This window comes from Meles meles, chromosome 6 (genome assembly GCF_922984935.1).
Source record: "Meles meles chromosome 6, mMelMel3.1 paternal haplotype, whole genome shotgun sequence".
Classification (NCBI taxonomy): domain Eukaryota; kingdom Metazoa; phylum Chordata; class Mammalia; order Carnivora; family Mustelidae; genus Meles; species Meles meles.
Genome location: NC_060071.1, coordinates 150,946,612 through 150,962,689, shown reverse-complemented (window position 1 = coordinate 150,962,689; position 16,078 = coordinate 150,946,612). Strand labels below are relative to the sequence as shown.

The 16,078-nt window shown below is 61.9% G+C and overlaps 1 gene segment (V, D, J or C); it reads left to right on the top strand.

Moving 5' to 3' along the window:
* The window catches only part of LOC123943474, a 1,358,446-nt gene that overhangs the window by 1,318,450 nt on the left and 23,918 nt on the right, over nucleotides 1-16,078 (top strand).

Sequence of the window (16,078 nt, the reverse complement as noted above, 5' to 3'; positions counted from 1 at the left end):
GCCAGTCTCTGCCCTAGCGGCCACCGAGCTCACAGGGCCGTGACCCGACCTCAGACCAGCGGCTCCGTCTCTGCCCGCAGGACCCCTCTCCGTTGGCTCCGGCCGCGGGCGACCTTCGGGAAACGTGCAAACATCCAGACACGTGCCGTGACGTCGGAGCCACGCGGCCTCGCGCGCACTAAACGCGGGAGATGGTCTGGAGCCTCCTGGAATGTCCTGGGTCGCAACGATCTGTACCTCTCGGTGGGAGAAACCCCGTCCTAAATGCCGCCTCCGGGCCCACGCGGGTCCCAGCAGCTGCCCCCCGGGGCCTCCAGGAACACCTTCCCTTTCCCCTTAAAACTGTTAAAAAGGGAGTCAGGCAGGAACAGGCCCTGTATTCTCCCCACATGGCCAGACCCCTGTGGAGTCGTGGCAAGGGGGGAGGAAAGTTCCGTAGCCGGAAACTGGATACGGCCCAAAAGTACACATAGGTGGCTCGAGAGAGAGACAGAGAGAGAGAGAGGGAGGCGGGTACGTGGGTGGGGGCCGGATGGACGGTGATACACAGACGGACGGGGAGGGGTGGGACAGACGGTGGGTGGGCAGATACACGGGTGGTCGGACAGGTGGAGAGACGACAAGTACACGGATGGATAATAGAATAAACTTCTAAGACGGCTTCGTCCGTTTTGCGCTGACGAGACCCACACCCTCCTGCAAGGTTCTCGGGAGCCCAGGCCTGGGTACCTCCCGCCCGTCTCCTGGACCGAGGGTCCCCCAAGGGCAGAGCTGAGTGTCTTCCTTCTCTGTGCCCCAGATCAGAAGACCTGCCCCATGGACCCCAGCATGAGGACAAGGGCTGGGCTGGGCCCACACCGACCGCGAGAGCCAGAGGCCATCGCACACGGCAGAGTGCAACACCCCGAGCCAGGGAGGCCGCTGCGCTGGTCACCGGTCAGGAGGGCCGGGGGGGCCCAGCTCACGGGGCGCACAGCCCGAGAGCAGGCCGCGGGGTGGACGCTACCAGGGACGCTACCTTCACGCCCCCCTCCCCGGCAGGAAAGGGCCTTCTCAGGGGCCCTCAGTCCCGCTTTCTTTCCTTCCGTTGCGAACCCGGCACGGTCGGCCGAATGCTGGCCCCCGAAAGCCATGTCCACGGCCTAATTCCTGGAACCTGTGAGTGCGACCTTGTTTGGAGAACGGGTCTTTGCAGGTGTGGTGGACGTCAAGGCCCTTCGGATGAGATGGGCCAGGCCCGAGGAGTGATGGCGGGTGTCCCTACAAGAGGCCGAGGAGAGACAGGGACGGGGAGGAGAAGCCCCATGATGGTGGGGGCAGGGCCGGGAGGGACCGGGCCGCGAGCCCAGGGACGCTCCTCACACGTGGACGGTGCGGGGTCAGGCCGGGCACAGCCCCTGACCCGTGGACGGGGCCCCCGTCAGTCAGAACCAAGGGCATGTCGGATCTCTTTCCTGACTCCCTGGTGATGCCTCAAACTACGCAGTCTCCGCATGACTCACGCTCCCCTCGCGGGTGCAGGCCGCACCCATCCCCCACGCCGCCTTCACAGTGCCGTCATCCCCATGACTTCCTTCCCTTATGACTGGGAGACGCTGTCCTTTCCCACTAGGCTTAGAGATAACGAGAGCGGAAGGGAGCGTTCGCACTCACCCAGAGCCCCGCCATGTCCCGGGCTCCGCCATGACGCGTCCCAGCTTGCACGGCTACACGTGTCACAAAGGCCGAGCCGGAGTCCGCAGCAGATCACAGGACTCGAGGGCACAGGTCACACGGGGCTCAGCCCCTGTGAAGTCCCCGCGAGCCGGCTCCCAGCCCCAGGCCTGTGGGGCACTGCCCGCCCTGGGCAGCCCCACCGGGAGGACGCGGTCCACAAGCTCCCCATCGCGCGCCGGCCGGCTAAGCTCCCTTCCGCTGAAGATCCCCTCTGCTGCCCGTCCCCTCCTCGCCCCCTCCCCCAGCCCCGGGAGCACCTCCCCTCCCCTCCCTGGAAATGTGCTTTCTGGACGTGCAGGGGGACACGGCAGCGTGGAGCCTGCCGCTGGCCCCGACTCCGCACACGCCGGCCAGACTGAGATCTGCACTGCCCACAGGGGCTGCCGGCGGGCGGCTCCTCAGGAACGGGCCTGAGGGCTGCAGGGGTGCAGGTGTGCGGGGGCTGGAGGCACCTTCACGCCAAACACACGTTCCATGAGGACGGATGTCCCGGCCTCCACACTCGGGGCCGCTGCAGTCAGGAGCCCGTGCGGATCTGCCCCGTCAGCCCTGAGGAGAGACAAAACCCCGGCGGGGACGTGCAGGGGAGGCCACGGCAGACTTCTCTCTCCATCGGGTGACGGACCCAGGCTTGGCCTCCCGAAGCTGGACCGAAGACCCCACTGTGCACCCGCCTCGTGAATGAGTTGCCCGACGGGACACATCCTTCCTCGAGGGCCCAGCAGGCGCCTCCCGCCAGCATTCCCGGACAGGAAATCTCCCATTCCTGCCTGTGAGCCCATGCACAGTCTGGGGAGCATTTGCAGGAGGGAAGGAGGTGTATAAGCCAGTGCGTTCTTCACGGCCACAGGCACGAGTCCCGGGCTGCGCCCTGATACACCCTCGGGGAGCTCTCTCCTTCTCGCTTCCAGAGAATCTAAAAGGCTTGTTCACTCTGTGCGGACAGCCCGGGACGGGGCCGCTGGGCAGGTCCAGGGGGACTCGATGGCCACGCTCTTCCGATGGGCATGGGCACGCCACACGCGGGCTCCCAGGGCACAGCCATCGGGGTAAGGACACACCCTCCCATCGGCCACCCAGGCTGCTTCCGGGTCACAGTGAGACCGAGGAGGTTGCTGACATGGTTTCCATCGGGTGTGGGGACCCGGGACACCGCGGCCTTCAGACACGCTGCCCTCCAAACACACACCCGACGTCCAGTTCTTCTGACCTGCCGGCACGGATGGAACAGGAGGACGACATTCTAGCTCAGGGGCATCTTGCCGTGTGGACAGGACAAGTGTGAGGCTGGTGTGCAGGTATGCGTGGGACAGTCGGTGGCCACACTCGAGGGGCACAAGGAGGAGCCCACCAGGGCTGGAGATACCTCTGGGCTCAGCCGAGAGCAGGTTATGCTGGTCTGCCCGGGAGCAGGCACCAGGCATTTCCCTGCAAGAGGCAGAGACCAAGGGGAACACGTGCCAGGAGGGGTGGGTGGGGGTCCTGTGTACTCCCTTGGGCCCCCGCGCACCCACCACACCCCACTCCCACACATCCACCTGCAGCAGCTTTGGCCGTGCTTGGAGGTCCCCCAGCTCCTCTGAGACAGAAACCACCCAGAAGAAAAGGGAACTTCTGGAAGCAAGCCATGCCCCTCGGTTTCGATCCTGTTCTTAGTCTCCCAGGGCTGCCTGGAAACTAGGAAGCAGGGCTGAGGGCACAGAGCTCAGCCACAAGGACGAGTGTGTGCCTGGGGCAGGTGGGTGCAGGCATGAGCGTGGCTGCAGGGCGGCTCCTTGTACAGCTCCGACGACGGTGAGTTGGGTCTGCACAGAGCACGGCCAGAGGAGTGAGGGGCAACACCAGAACCTGCTGCAGGAGTGGAGGAGAGACCACGCCCTCGGGACCCCGGCGGAGGCTGGAGCAGCTGAGCCAGCACGGGACAAGGCAGGGGCCAGGCTGCCTGCAGTCCATGGCCCAACCCAGGGCAGGGACAAGAGGGCACGGGAGGGGCACACCCACGCCAACGCTGCTGGACACACCAGACGCAGACGAAGGGGGACCAGGACCTGGACCTTCAAGGATGGTGACGAGAGACGGGCAGAAGCCTGAGGGTTGCCGTTCACCACCTGTGCTGGGAGCCCGGGCTGGGCCATCTTGAGTCACAGCAGGACCGAAGCAAGGATGGACAGAGGGGTCTGAGGGGAGGACACAGGGAGGGCTGGCTCAGCCCCAGGGACGAAGAGGCCTCCAGGTGGCCCTGACCACCCAAGGGAGCCAGGTGAAGCCCCAGGACAGGGTCGGAGGTGTTGTCCACAGGGCCCTGGGCGGCCTCAGATGAGCAGCAGGTGAGAGCAGGACGAGGGGGTAGGGCGGCCATGGTTCCCAAGTGCTCAGAGCCCAGACCGCAGCACAGGGGCTGAGCAAGGAGCTCAATGTGCTCCAGGAGCCCAGGGGCTGAGGGTCAGAAGCCAAACCTGGGCTAAAGGGTCTGGGACAGGGAGCAGGGACAGGGTGCCCTAGGGACACCCAGGAGTCTGGGGTTGAGCTCCAGACCAGGGTGGGGAGAGATCACAGGGCGTGTGGGGCAGAAGCTGCTGTAGTCGATGAGTCCACGGGCCAGGGGTACAGCAGCTACAGCTGAGCAGAAACTGGGACGGTTCCAGGAGCAGGAGACGGCCCAGGGGCTCAGGGGAACGTCAGAGCTCGTGCAGGTGAGCAGGGGCAGGGAGAGCAGGAGGGGCAGGGAGTAGTCCCAGGGACTCAGGGGAGCAGGCAGAGCTTCCCCAGGTGAGCAGGGGCAGGTAGGAGACCAGGAGGGGCAGGCGGCTGCCCTAGGGGCTCAGGGGAGCAGGGAGAGCTTCTGCTGGTGAGAAGGGGCAGAGGGGAGAGGAGGAGGGTCACAGGGTTGCCCCAGGGGCTCAGGAGAGCAGGCAGAGCTCCTGCAGGTGAGCAGGGGCAGGAGGGAGAGCATGAGGGGCAGGGGTTGCCCCAGGGGCTCAGGGGAGCAGGGAGAGCTTGTGCGGGTGAGCAGGGGCAGGGGGAGAACAGGAGGGGCAGGAGCCGCCCAGGAGCCCGGGGGAGGAGGGCAGAAGGACTCGCTGTCGCAGCTCTGGGCTGCTGGACGCTGTCACCAGCCACATACAGAGACGCTGAGGGCAGAGCCTGGTGAGCATCCCTGCCCTCGGGGACAGTGGCCTGGCTCTGGGGCCCGGGGGACAAGGTAGGTTGGAAACTATGGCCAGGGTGGGAAGGTCTCTGGGGAGGAAGGGCCAGGGTGGCCAGCTTTGAGGGGACGAAGGGAACCCGTTCTTTGGTCCTGGGGTCGAGCCCTGTTCCGGAGGTGCCTGGGGACGAGGAACAGAAGAGGGGGACGTGTCACACCCGGTGGGGAGGCCCGGGGCAGCGGACCCCATGGAGGACAGAGCATGGGGCCCGACTGGAGCCTGACGTAGGACAGCCAGCCTGGGGTGTGGCAGGGGGGGACGCAGGGCCAGAAGGGAGAGCCTGGCTGCGACCAGGGCTCTGAGATGGCCTGAGGTGCTGGTCCCACGCAGGAGAGGACAGCCAGGGCGGCGCAAGGCTCCCCTCCATGCTGAGGGGCCACGGGCTCGGGGAAATGTCGGCCGAAGGGCTCCGTGGCGAGCGAGGAGCTGGACAGGCCCCAGAGCGGGGACGGCCCAGGCACGGACACCGGCTGGGCGGGCCCTCAGTGAACTCAGGAGGCCACGCCACGAAGGCCTGAGGAGGGTCGGTGGGTTTGGGGCAGGGACGGGGCCCGGGGCCCGGCTGCTTGGGCTGCGGAGCTGACCCAGAAGACATGGGGCCTGGAGGGCAGTCGGCCGGCCTCGACGAAGGCTCTGGACCGAGGGGCAGGGGCAGTGGGTGGACGTTTCCGCTGGTCCAAGGCACAATCGGGTGGGGACAGCAGGACAGTGGGCTCAGGGGCCAGCAGGAGCCACTGTGAGCAGGCGCCACAGGTCAGGGCTCAGACGGGCTTGGTCAGGCCGGACACCCAGAAGACTCAGGGCGTGGGGACCTTGAGTGGGGACCCAGGGCCAGAGGCCCAGGAGAGTCTGACCCAGGTGGTCACCCAGCCCTGACCAGGCTGAGGAGTCCAGCACCTGTGGCCGCAGAGAGCCAGGCCAGGCAGCTGGTCTGCAGACGACCAGGAAGCACGTGGGTGCTGGGCCCTAGATGCCCCAGGCCTGGGCACCTGCTGTCCTGCCCTGACCCTCACAGTTGTGAGACCCTGGTGGTGACACAAGGTTCTCTCTTGCAGTTTCCACCACGGCCCCATCGGTATTCCCATTGGCCCCCAGCTGCGAGGCCATGCCCGGATCCCCAGTGGCCGTGGCCTGCCTGGTGTCCGGCTACTTCCCTGAGCCTGTCACTGTGACCTGGAACTCCGGCTCTTCGACCAGCCATGTGCACACCTTCCCGTCCGTCCTGCAGTCCTCGGGGCTCTACTCTCTCAGCAGCATGGTGACCGTGCACCTCGGCCCAGGGATGAGTGACACCCTCGTCTGCACCGTGGCCCACCCAGCCAGTAACACCAAGGTGGACATGAAAAGTGAGAGCTCGGGCCTAAGGGAGGGTGTCCAGTTGGACACGGGCCAGCTCACTGGCCAGCCTGGACCTCAGGGCACAGGGGAGGCAGCACTGTCTGCCCACCTGCAGGCCTCCCAATTCCGGGACGAGATCCTCTGGGCGTTGGCGTCCAGTGGCTAAACCCCCACTCCAGTCCCTGGTCTGGGAACCGCCCAAGACCTGGCCGTCCCCTACGCCCACCCCAACCTGTGCCCAGCCCAGACACCCAGTAACGCCCAGTCTGCTCTCTCTGCAGTGAGCCCGGGCTGTGCGTGCTTGAATGAAGAACCCTCACACCGAGGTGAGTCAGAGTGACCTTGTTCTCCACGCCAAGCCGGTCTGGTGAGGGAAACGGATGTCCAAGAGGAAGCCCACCCACGATCTGACCCCTGCGCTCTGTGTCCCTCAGCAGGCTCTTATATGCTGGGAGGACCTTCCGTCTTCATCTTCCCCCCGAAACCCAGGGACACCCTCAGGATGACCCACACCCCCGAGGTCACATGCGTGGTGCTGGACCTGGCCCAAGACGACCATGAGGTCCAGATCAGCTGGTTCGTGGACGACCAGGAGGTGCACACGGCCAAGACGAACCCACGTGAGCAGCAGTTCAACAGCACCTTCCGTGTGGTCAGCGTCCTCCCCATCCAGCACCAGGACTGGCTCCAGGGGAAGGTCTTCAAGTGCACGGTCAACAACAAAGCTCTCCCGGCGGCCATTGAGAAGACCATCACCAAGGCCAAAGGTGAGCAGCAGGGTGACTGGGGTGCAGGGTCTTGCAGACCAAGCGCAGCCCTCCACCCTCCGAGTGACCATCTGTGCTGACCTCTGACCCCACAGGGCGTCCCCAGCAGCCCAGTGTGTATGTCTTGCCCCCGTCCTCGAAGGAGTTAGCAGCCAAGGACACCGTCAGTGTGACCTGCCTGGTCAAAGACTTCTACCCCCCTGACATTGATGTGGCGTGGCAGAGCAACGGCAAACAGTTACCAGAGGACAATGTACGCACAACCCCGGCCCGGCTGGACGTGGATGGCACCTACTTCCTCTACAGCAAGCTCTCAGTGACCAAGGAGCGCTGGATGACGGAAGTCTTCACGTGTGCCGTGCTGCATGAAGCCCTCCCGAACCACCACACAGAGCTCACCATCTCCCAGTCTCCGGGTAAATGAGCAACACGCCCGGCCCCCCAGCAAGCCCCCCACCCACAGGCTCTTGAGGTCCCACGAGGACGCCGGAGCCCCCACCCCTCTGTACATACCTCCCGGGCAGGCGCCCCTGCATGAAATAAAGCACCCAGCTCTGCCCTGGGACCCCGCGACGCTGTCATGGTTCTTTCCGAGGCAGAGCTCAGCACACCCGGGTCTCTGAGTGGCAGGGACGGCCCGGCTCCGAGGCCAGGGGTCACCGTTGGTGGGAGAGAGCGGGTCCCACGGGGGCCTGGACTCCGGGAGGGCGGGTCTGCACAGGCTGCCACAGCATGTGGCCAGGAGGAGTTGCCTGAGGCAGGACAGGGGACTTGGCCAGAGGTGGCCGCCACTCCGGGCCGTCCCTGCAACCAGGAGCTACCCGGGGCTGCAGGGTGTGGTCAGGGATCGCAGAAGCCCGTCCCGAGCCCTCAGGGAAAGGAGCGCACACTCTCCCACTTCTGTACCAGCCCAAGTTGTGGGCTGGCCTGTCCTACTGCCCTGGGCCGCTTGGGCGTCCTGAGACTCTGAGTGGTTGCTCTGCGCCAACGCGGACGCCGTGCCTCACCCGTGTGTGGGGACAGGCCTCCTTTGCCCTCAGGCACTCCACGAACAGGCTCCCGCCCCCTCCCAGGTGTGGGGGTCCTGCCTGGGGCCAGGCCTGTCCACTCGTGGGGACACTCAACCTCGAGCCCCAGGGGCAGAGGCAGGCGGCCCTGAGCTCCACGGAAGGGACCATCCCAGATGCCCACCTGGACGCTGAGTCCAGACCCACTGAAAACAAGCCCGTCCCACGGAGCAGCCCCATCTTCGCACACGCAATCACACACGCACACACGCATGCACACGTGTGTGCAGACAGCCACGTGCATGTGCGTCCCTGCATCACGGCCGCTTGCACGCATGCGCACACACATGTCCACCCGTGTGCACACGAGCACACACACGCACGCCCACGTCTGCACTGCAGACACACGCGTGTGCACACACGGCCTTACACGCAGGCCTCGCACGGGACGGCCCGCACGGGCCCAGACCAGATCCGGTCTTGGGAACCCTCACCGTGGACACCAGCCCGACCCACACCCCTCCAGCACCCATCGGCTTCTCAGCAGCCCATCCACACGCTGACCACACGGACCTGCCGCCCCGCCCCAGGCCACCTGCACCCCTTCCCAACACCCACAAAACCCCACACGCAGCTTGTCCTGATGCCCCCGCCCACTCCTTCTCTCGCACACTCCCCGACACGGACCGGCCCTTCCCTGGGCTCTGCTGACCCCCCCACCCTCCGGACCTGGCCCCCAGGGGAAGAGGACATGTGCCGGTCAGGGCGCCTGCCCCCAGGAGGGTCCCAGCACAGGGCAGGGCAGAGACAGAGGGGGGCCCCCGCTGACCAGACCCAAGCTGGAGAGCCGGGGGTGCTGAGGCTGGCGCCTGAGCTCGCAGAGGGCTGTGACTGTCCCCCAGGGAATCACCCCTGGGCAGGCACGGCACTGACCACCCCCTTCCTGTCCAGAGCTGCTCCTGGACGACAGCTGTGCCGAGGACCAGGACGGGGAGCTGGACGGGCTGTGGACCACCATCTCAATCTTCATCACCCTCTTCCTGCTCAGCGTGTGCTACAGCGCCACCGTGACCCTCTTTAAGGTGGGCGTCCCCACACGTCCCCTCACTGCAGCCTGCTGTCCCCGGGCTGTCCCCACACTATCCACGTGCTGTCCCCGTCTGTCCACACGCTGTCCACACGCTGTCCATATGCTGTCCCCGTGCCGTCCTCACACTGTCTACATGTTCTCTCCACACTGTCCCCATGTTGTCACCATGCTGTCCTCGACTGTCCCCTCACTTCAGCCCACTCTCCCTACACTGTCCCCATGCTATTCCCATGCTGACCCCATGCTGGCCACACACTGACCCAGAATTGTCCCCATGCTGTCCCCATGCTGTCCCAAGACTGTCGTCATGCTGTCTCCATGCTGCACCCATGCTGTCCTATGCTGTCCTTACAATGTCCCCATACTGTCCCCATACTGTCCCCACACTTTCCTCACAGTGACCTCATGTTGTCCAAACACTGTCCGCACACTGTCCACATGCTATCTTACGCTGTCCCCACACTGTCCCCAGCCTATCCCCAGCCTCTCTCTGTGCTCTCCCCCTGATGTCCCAATGCTGTCCCCATGCTGTCCTCACATGGTCCCCATACTGTCTTCACACTGTCCACACACTTTCCCCACACTGTTCCCAACAGTCCCCAGCTGTTTCCATGCCGTCCACACATTGTCCTCTCACCGTCTCATCACTGTCCCCATGACAACCCCTCATTGTCCCCACACTGTCCCCAGGATGACACGTCACTATCCCCACACGATAGACCACTGTCTCCACACTGTCCCCTCACTGTTCCCACAATGTCTCCACATAGTCCCCTCATTGTCCCCACCCTGTCCCCAGACTGTGCCCATCATGACTCCTCACTGTCCCCACACAATGAGCACTGTCCCCACACTGTCCCCCTTGTTGTGTCCTCGCAGTCTCCACACTGTACCCAGTCCCCACACTGTCCTCATGATGACCCCATGCTGTCCCATCACTGTCACCACAGTCCCCAGCTGTCACCATGCTGTCCACACCTTGTCCACACATTGTCCCCACATTGTCCCTCACTGTCCCCCCACTCTCCCACACCGTCCCCTTGCTGTTGCCACACAGTCCCCACGCTGCCCCCTACTGCCCCCTTGCTGTCCCCACATAGTCCCCACGCTGCCCCCTCACGTCCCCTCACTGTCCGCATGCCGTCCCCACCACGACCCCCAGCCCTCTAGTGGCCCCGGTGTGGGGTCCAGCTCTGGTGGGAGGCGGGGGGCAGTCCTCGGGGGTCCCGGCCACGCTGACTCCCTCGCCCGCCTGCTGCAGGTGAAGTGGATCTTCTCCTCGGTGGTGCAGCTGAAGCACACGATCGTCCCCGACTACAGGAACATGATCGGCCAGGGTCCCTAGGGCCGGTGCTTGACAGGTGTCGAGGGCTGCCCTCGACCCCCCACGGGAACCGGCCGCTTCGGTTCATGCCACTCAGCCTGCTGCCAGGCCTGCCCCTCTGACCTCCCAGCATGCCACCCTCTGACCTCACAGCTGCCCCGGACCTGACCTCCACCCTCGGGGTTGCTGGGCACCGTGGGCTGCCTCCTGCCACTGATGCCCCGTTTGGAGACTCCAGCGGACAGCAGTTCGCTCACCCCTGCTCAGCCCTCCTCGGCAGCCACCAAGTTACTGCTGGGGCCGCGTGGACACTGACGCATCAGGGCAGGACGTCCCCGGGGTCACGTGCACGGTCATCCTGGAGGCGGCAGAGGGCTGGCAGTTCCAGCGTCCATCTGGGCAGGGACCAGCCTCTGTGCAAACCCCGTCCAGGCCGGGCTCCAGAAGGCAGGACATCCCCAGAGCAGGCATGTTGTCTCAGATCCTGAGGAACCCATGGGCCACCGTCAACCCACAGAGAGGCTTCCGACGTGCCGCGAGTGATCAGTCAGACCTTCTCTACTGGGGGAGATGTGCAGAGGAGGGCCCAGGCCTGTGGCCACTGCAGGTGCCCCCGGGGACAGGGGGAAGGAGTGACGGCAGCTAGACTGGCCTTCTGCAGAGGGGCCTGGTGACCCGGTCCGCAGACAGGTGGGACGCAGCCTCAGTGGACAGAGTGGGCAGGTGCAGAGAGGCCAGGTCAGCAGGCCCAGCCTGCACCCTCCTGTGACCAGGACCTGAGGCACGCTGGGCAGAAGTGCCTGCTTGATCCGGGCAGCTGGGGTCAGAGACAAGACGACCAGAGACAGTGCCCGCAGCGCGGGACCTGACCCAGGCAGACGCCTAGGACTGGTTCTCAGCCCAGCTTTTGAACGAGTGCCAAGTCAGAGCCCCGACATGGGAGAGACGACCATGCAGGGGAGGAGAGGCAGAGCCCCCATGCCCCTGGGAGAGAATGTACACCCATCACTCAGAGGAAACCCGCTGCTGTCGCTTAGGTAGCTTGATTTCTTCTTGTGAAATTTCTGGAGCGTGAAAATGTCCTTTACTGTTTCTTCTCTTTTTCTTTAATGACAATAAAATATCCTGAAAAATTCCATAACTTGCTGGGCAAAGTCTTCCTGTGTTCACGCTCCTGGTGAAATCCCGGCCTGGCCACATCGTGCTTTGGCTCCCTCCCGCCATGGGGGGCCAGGACCCACAGTCCCAGGCACTCCCGGTGGGTGAGGAAGGCATCCAGGAGCAGTGCAGGGCCAGGGGCCACCCGGGGCTGCGTGCAGGCGGGGCTGCCGGCCTGGCCCTGCACTGAAGCAAGAGGCGTGTGTTGGGTGTGTGTTAGCCAGCACGGGCGGCCAGACAGAAGAGCCACAGTCTGGCCGCTTCGGCCACATGCGTTTCTGTTGCCACAATCCCGGAAGCCAGCAGGAGAGACGCAGGCCTCGCCTGGGGCCTCTGCCCCTGTCCTCACGTGGCCAGCCCTCTGTGCATGTCTGTGTCCTCATCCTCGGCTCTTACAAGAACAAGAGGCCGTCCTGAGGACCAGCCGCACTGGACTGGATGAATGAGCTCCTTCTACCCTATCACCTCTCCAAAGACCCCGTCTCCAAATACCCTCACATCCCAAGGTCCTGGAGTCAAGGCTTCAAGACTTGCATTTGGGGGTCATGATCTAGGTTGACCATGGGACAGAAAGCAGGTGTCTGGGAGAATATTCCAACCCTCAGGGACCCTGGGGGCTCCAGGCTACACCCTCAGTGCCTCAGTACCTCAGTACCACACCCTCTCTCCCCTTCACCCTCCTCTTCTACCTAGAAGCCCATCGGCCAATGGGCCACACAGCCCGCCCAGCCCCTCTTCCTCTCAGTCCCAGGGCTACCTCCACTCCCATCTCCTGGACCACAGATCAGCCTCCATCCCCCCTGCCTCACATGTGAATGCCAGCATCTCCCACAACGGGGGACCCCATGCCCTCCTGGATGAGCATCGGGCCCTTGGCTCAACTATGCCCTCACCCACAGGACTAGAATGCCAACTCTGTGAAAATGACCTCCCACCAGGCACGGAGGATCCCACTGTAGGGTCCTGGTTGGCTGGAGGGAGCCCTTTTGTTGTGGGCTTGGACTGACTCTGCCCCTCCCGGAGAAACTGGCCTGCAGACCCCGGATGTAGGGGCAGGCCAGCGGGATGGAGACGTCCAATCAGTGGGGCGCACACATATTTGCTATAGTGGATTGAAATTCAATCGGCCGCCTGTGTTGCTGACCCAGCGTGACGGTGCAGCTTTCCCCGTGTGTTGCAGTCCTATTGGCCACCTGTGTGTGGGCCGGGCTCGGCCACCTCTATAAAGATTAGTCTGTGAAGTAGTGTAGGAGTGATAGCGTTGGGGTTGTGGGGAACATCGGGAGCCGCAGCGTCGGGATTGTTGGGAGCAGCGTCATAGGGGAAGCATAGTCATCGGGAGCAGCATCGTGGGGAGCGGCCTCGCCGGGAGCGTCATCATCAGGGAACGGCCTCGCCAGCCGGGGAGCAACCTCGCCAGCTGGGAAGCAGCGCTGCCGGAGCATCATCATCGGGAAGCGGCCTCGTCGGGGAGCGGTGCCACCAGGAGTGCCGTCGTCAGGTAGGGGAGCCATGGGGTAGCGGCCGTCGTCCGGTAGCGGCCGTCATCGGGTAGCAGGACTCGTCAGGTAGCGGGAGTCGTCGGGTAGGGGGAATCGTGGGGGAGTCGTCGGGTAAGGGAAGTAGTCGGGGTCGGTGTCCTGGTCGTCGTCGCCTCTTTGGAAGAGACGCCCCAACTGGTTGGTTTGATTTCCGATGCTTGGCGCGAAATAAAGCTTTGCTTGACTTTCGCTTTGTGTCGGTCTCGTTCCTTTGATCACGGACCCTATCATTGGGGGCTCATCCGGGATCAAACGATGAGAACTGAGCCAGCATCGGAAAATCTGGGAAAAGCCTCTGGAGGTATTGGGATCTTGTCTGTCTCTCTGTCTGGTTGCGGAGCTCCAGGGAATATCCCACCAGGGAGAATCTGGACGTGGCCATGCTCCCCAGGGATGGAATGGATGCAGGGACACCCCATCCCTCTGCTGGTAGATCGATGGTGGGTTCGAGTTCCCCTGGGCGGTCGAGGGGTTCGAGTCCCCCTAGATGGTCAGGGGTTCGAGTCCCCCTGGGCTGTCTCTGGGGGTTTGAGTCCCCCTGGGCAATCAGGGGCCTGCCGGGCGGTTCGAGTCCCCCTAGGCAGTGGCCGGAGGGGTTCGAGTCCCCCTAGGTGGTCACCGGGGATTTGAGTCCTGCTAGGTGGTCAGGGGGTTTGAGTCCCCCTACTAAATCCCCACAGGTGGCAGGACCGCTGGGCCTGCGGTTGTCTTTGTATTGTCTTTTTGTTGTCTGTTGTGGTGTTTGTTGTGTTTGAGGGAATTGGGCAAGCAGAGAGTGAGGGAACTCTGACTTTCAGCTCTCCGTTCCTCATAATGGATGTGGGGCTTCCCCCTCACTCATTTTGTGTGTTAAGGGCTATGACTGGAGCCAACTGGGGTTAGTCTAACTTGGGACAGAGACTTGAAGGAATGTTCCCAAGCAGCTGCCAAAACTCCCTTTGCTTCGGGGAATTCCTTGCCTTCTCTGGCCCGATGTGAACTGCCTAGCCCCTCCGCCTTGCAGGCGGGAAAGCATGGCGTCTGAAGTGGAATGGGCCCAAGTGGAACGTGAGGTCTGTTGGTGGAGGGATGGCTGGGCTGATGGTTGACTGTCTGTCTCAGGGTTTTGATGGGTGGTTGTTAAAGTGGCTTTCAGGGTCTTTGGTAACCTGAAACTTTGAAGATTTGCTTGGATGACGAATGGGATAAAATGCTAGGGTGCTGGTTGCTGGAACTGAGTTTGTGCTTTTGAAATCTATTGGTAAACATGTTCTGTGCTTAACTGCTATTGCAGCAGTTCACAGTTGGTTAAAATGTAAACGGTTTTCTTTTTGCCCGCCCAGAATTGTAAATGAGATCTCTTTGACTCATAAGGCTTTTCCTTAATACGCTGAGTTACTCAGGAAGTACTGCTAAAGCAATGGTAAACCTTGGGTTTATGCTGTAACTACTCCAGAGGTTCTGTACATTTCCTGGAGTTCCAATGTTTTGATAAGGGTCATCACTTGATATTTAACCATATCTATTCTGAGTTTTTGTCATTTGTGATTGTTTTGGTTCTCTTGTGGGATGAATTCCGCCTTAAAGGAAATTCATATGGGAGACTTTCAGAACAAATACAGGTCTTTAATGTGTTGAAGTCCTGGAACTGAAATGGGTAAGAATTTCCAGGGCTAGAGGCTGCACTCGAACTAAGCCAGAATTAGTACAGTGACTTGAGGTAAGGAGGAGTCTTCAGGAGCTTTTCTAGGAAGGCTTATTGAAGCCTATAAAATGTATAGCCCGATCGACCCTGAGGCACCCGAAAATCGGAGGGCAGTGAATCTTGCTTTTGCCAGTCAGTCAGCCCCAGATATAAGGAGATAACTTCAGGAAATTGAAGGATTTAAAGGGAAGACTCTGACTGAGTTAGTGGGAATAGCAGAAAAGGTGTTTAACAACAGGGTTGCACAGGAGGATAAAAAACGGACAAAAAACTGGTACAGGTTTTGGCATTACATGAGACAGGTAGAGGATAGTACATGGAAGGAAAAGCCTAAGCACAGAGAAGGCAGGCGGGAAGACTTAGGTTCAGATCAGTGCGCTTACTGGAGCAAGAAAAAAGGACACTGGGCCAGGGAATGCCCCCAAAAGGAAGACGGCAATGCTGGCCACCAGAGTAAAAATTAAAGTGGAGGGGAAATCGGTTGATTTTTTGGTAGACACGAGAGCCCAATGTTCATCATTACTTATCTCAAAGATGCATTTCTCTGTGTATCTTTAGCAAGGGAGTCTCAGGCCCTTTTTGCTTTTGAGTGATCTGACCCACAGGAAGTGTTCCAAGGCCAGCTCACCTGGACAAGACTTCCCCAAGGATTCAAGAATTCACCCACCATTTTCGAGGAGGCCCTACATGAGGATTTGCATGAGTACAGAACCTCCAACCTGGGAGTCACTCTGTTACAGTATGATGATGACTTGCTGATAGCCGCTGAGGACTGTGAGTCATGTTTGTGGGGGACGAGAGCTCTCTTACAGACTCTGCAGGAAAAAAGGGTATCGGGTGTCAGCAAAGAAAGCACAGCTCTGTCAGAACCATGCCACTTATCTAGGACTCAATCTCCATGAGGGAGTGCATTCACTGTCTGAGTCCAGGAAACAGGTGATCACCCGATACCCCCACCCCACCATGTCCCCATAAGTGAGGGAGTTTCTTGGGACAGTGGGCTACTGCAGGCTGTGGATACCGTGGTGTGCAGAGATTGCCCGACTTCTCTATGAACTGGCAAAAGGGGGTTTTCTATGATAGAGTGGACAGCTGAGGCTGAAGGAGCATTTTGGGAATTACAGCCTCACTGAGTGCCCCAGTATTGGCCATCCCAGATGTTACCAAGCCCTTCCATTTATATGTGGATGAAAAAGCAGGGGTGGCCAAAGAAGTTTTGATCAGACTCTGGGGCCTTGGCAAAGGCC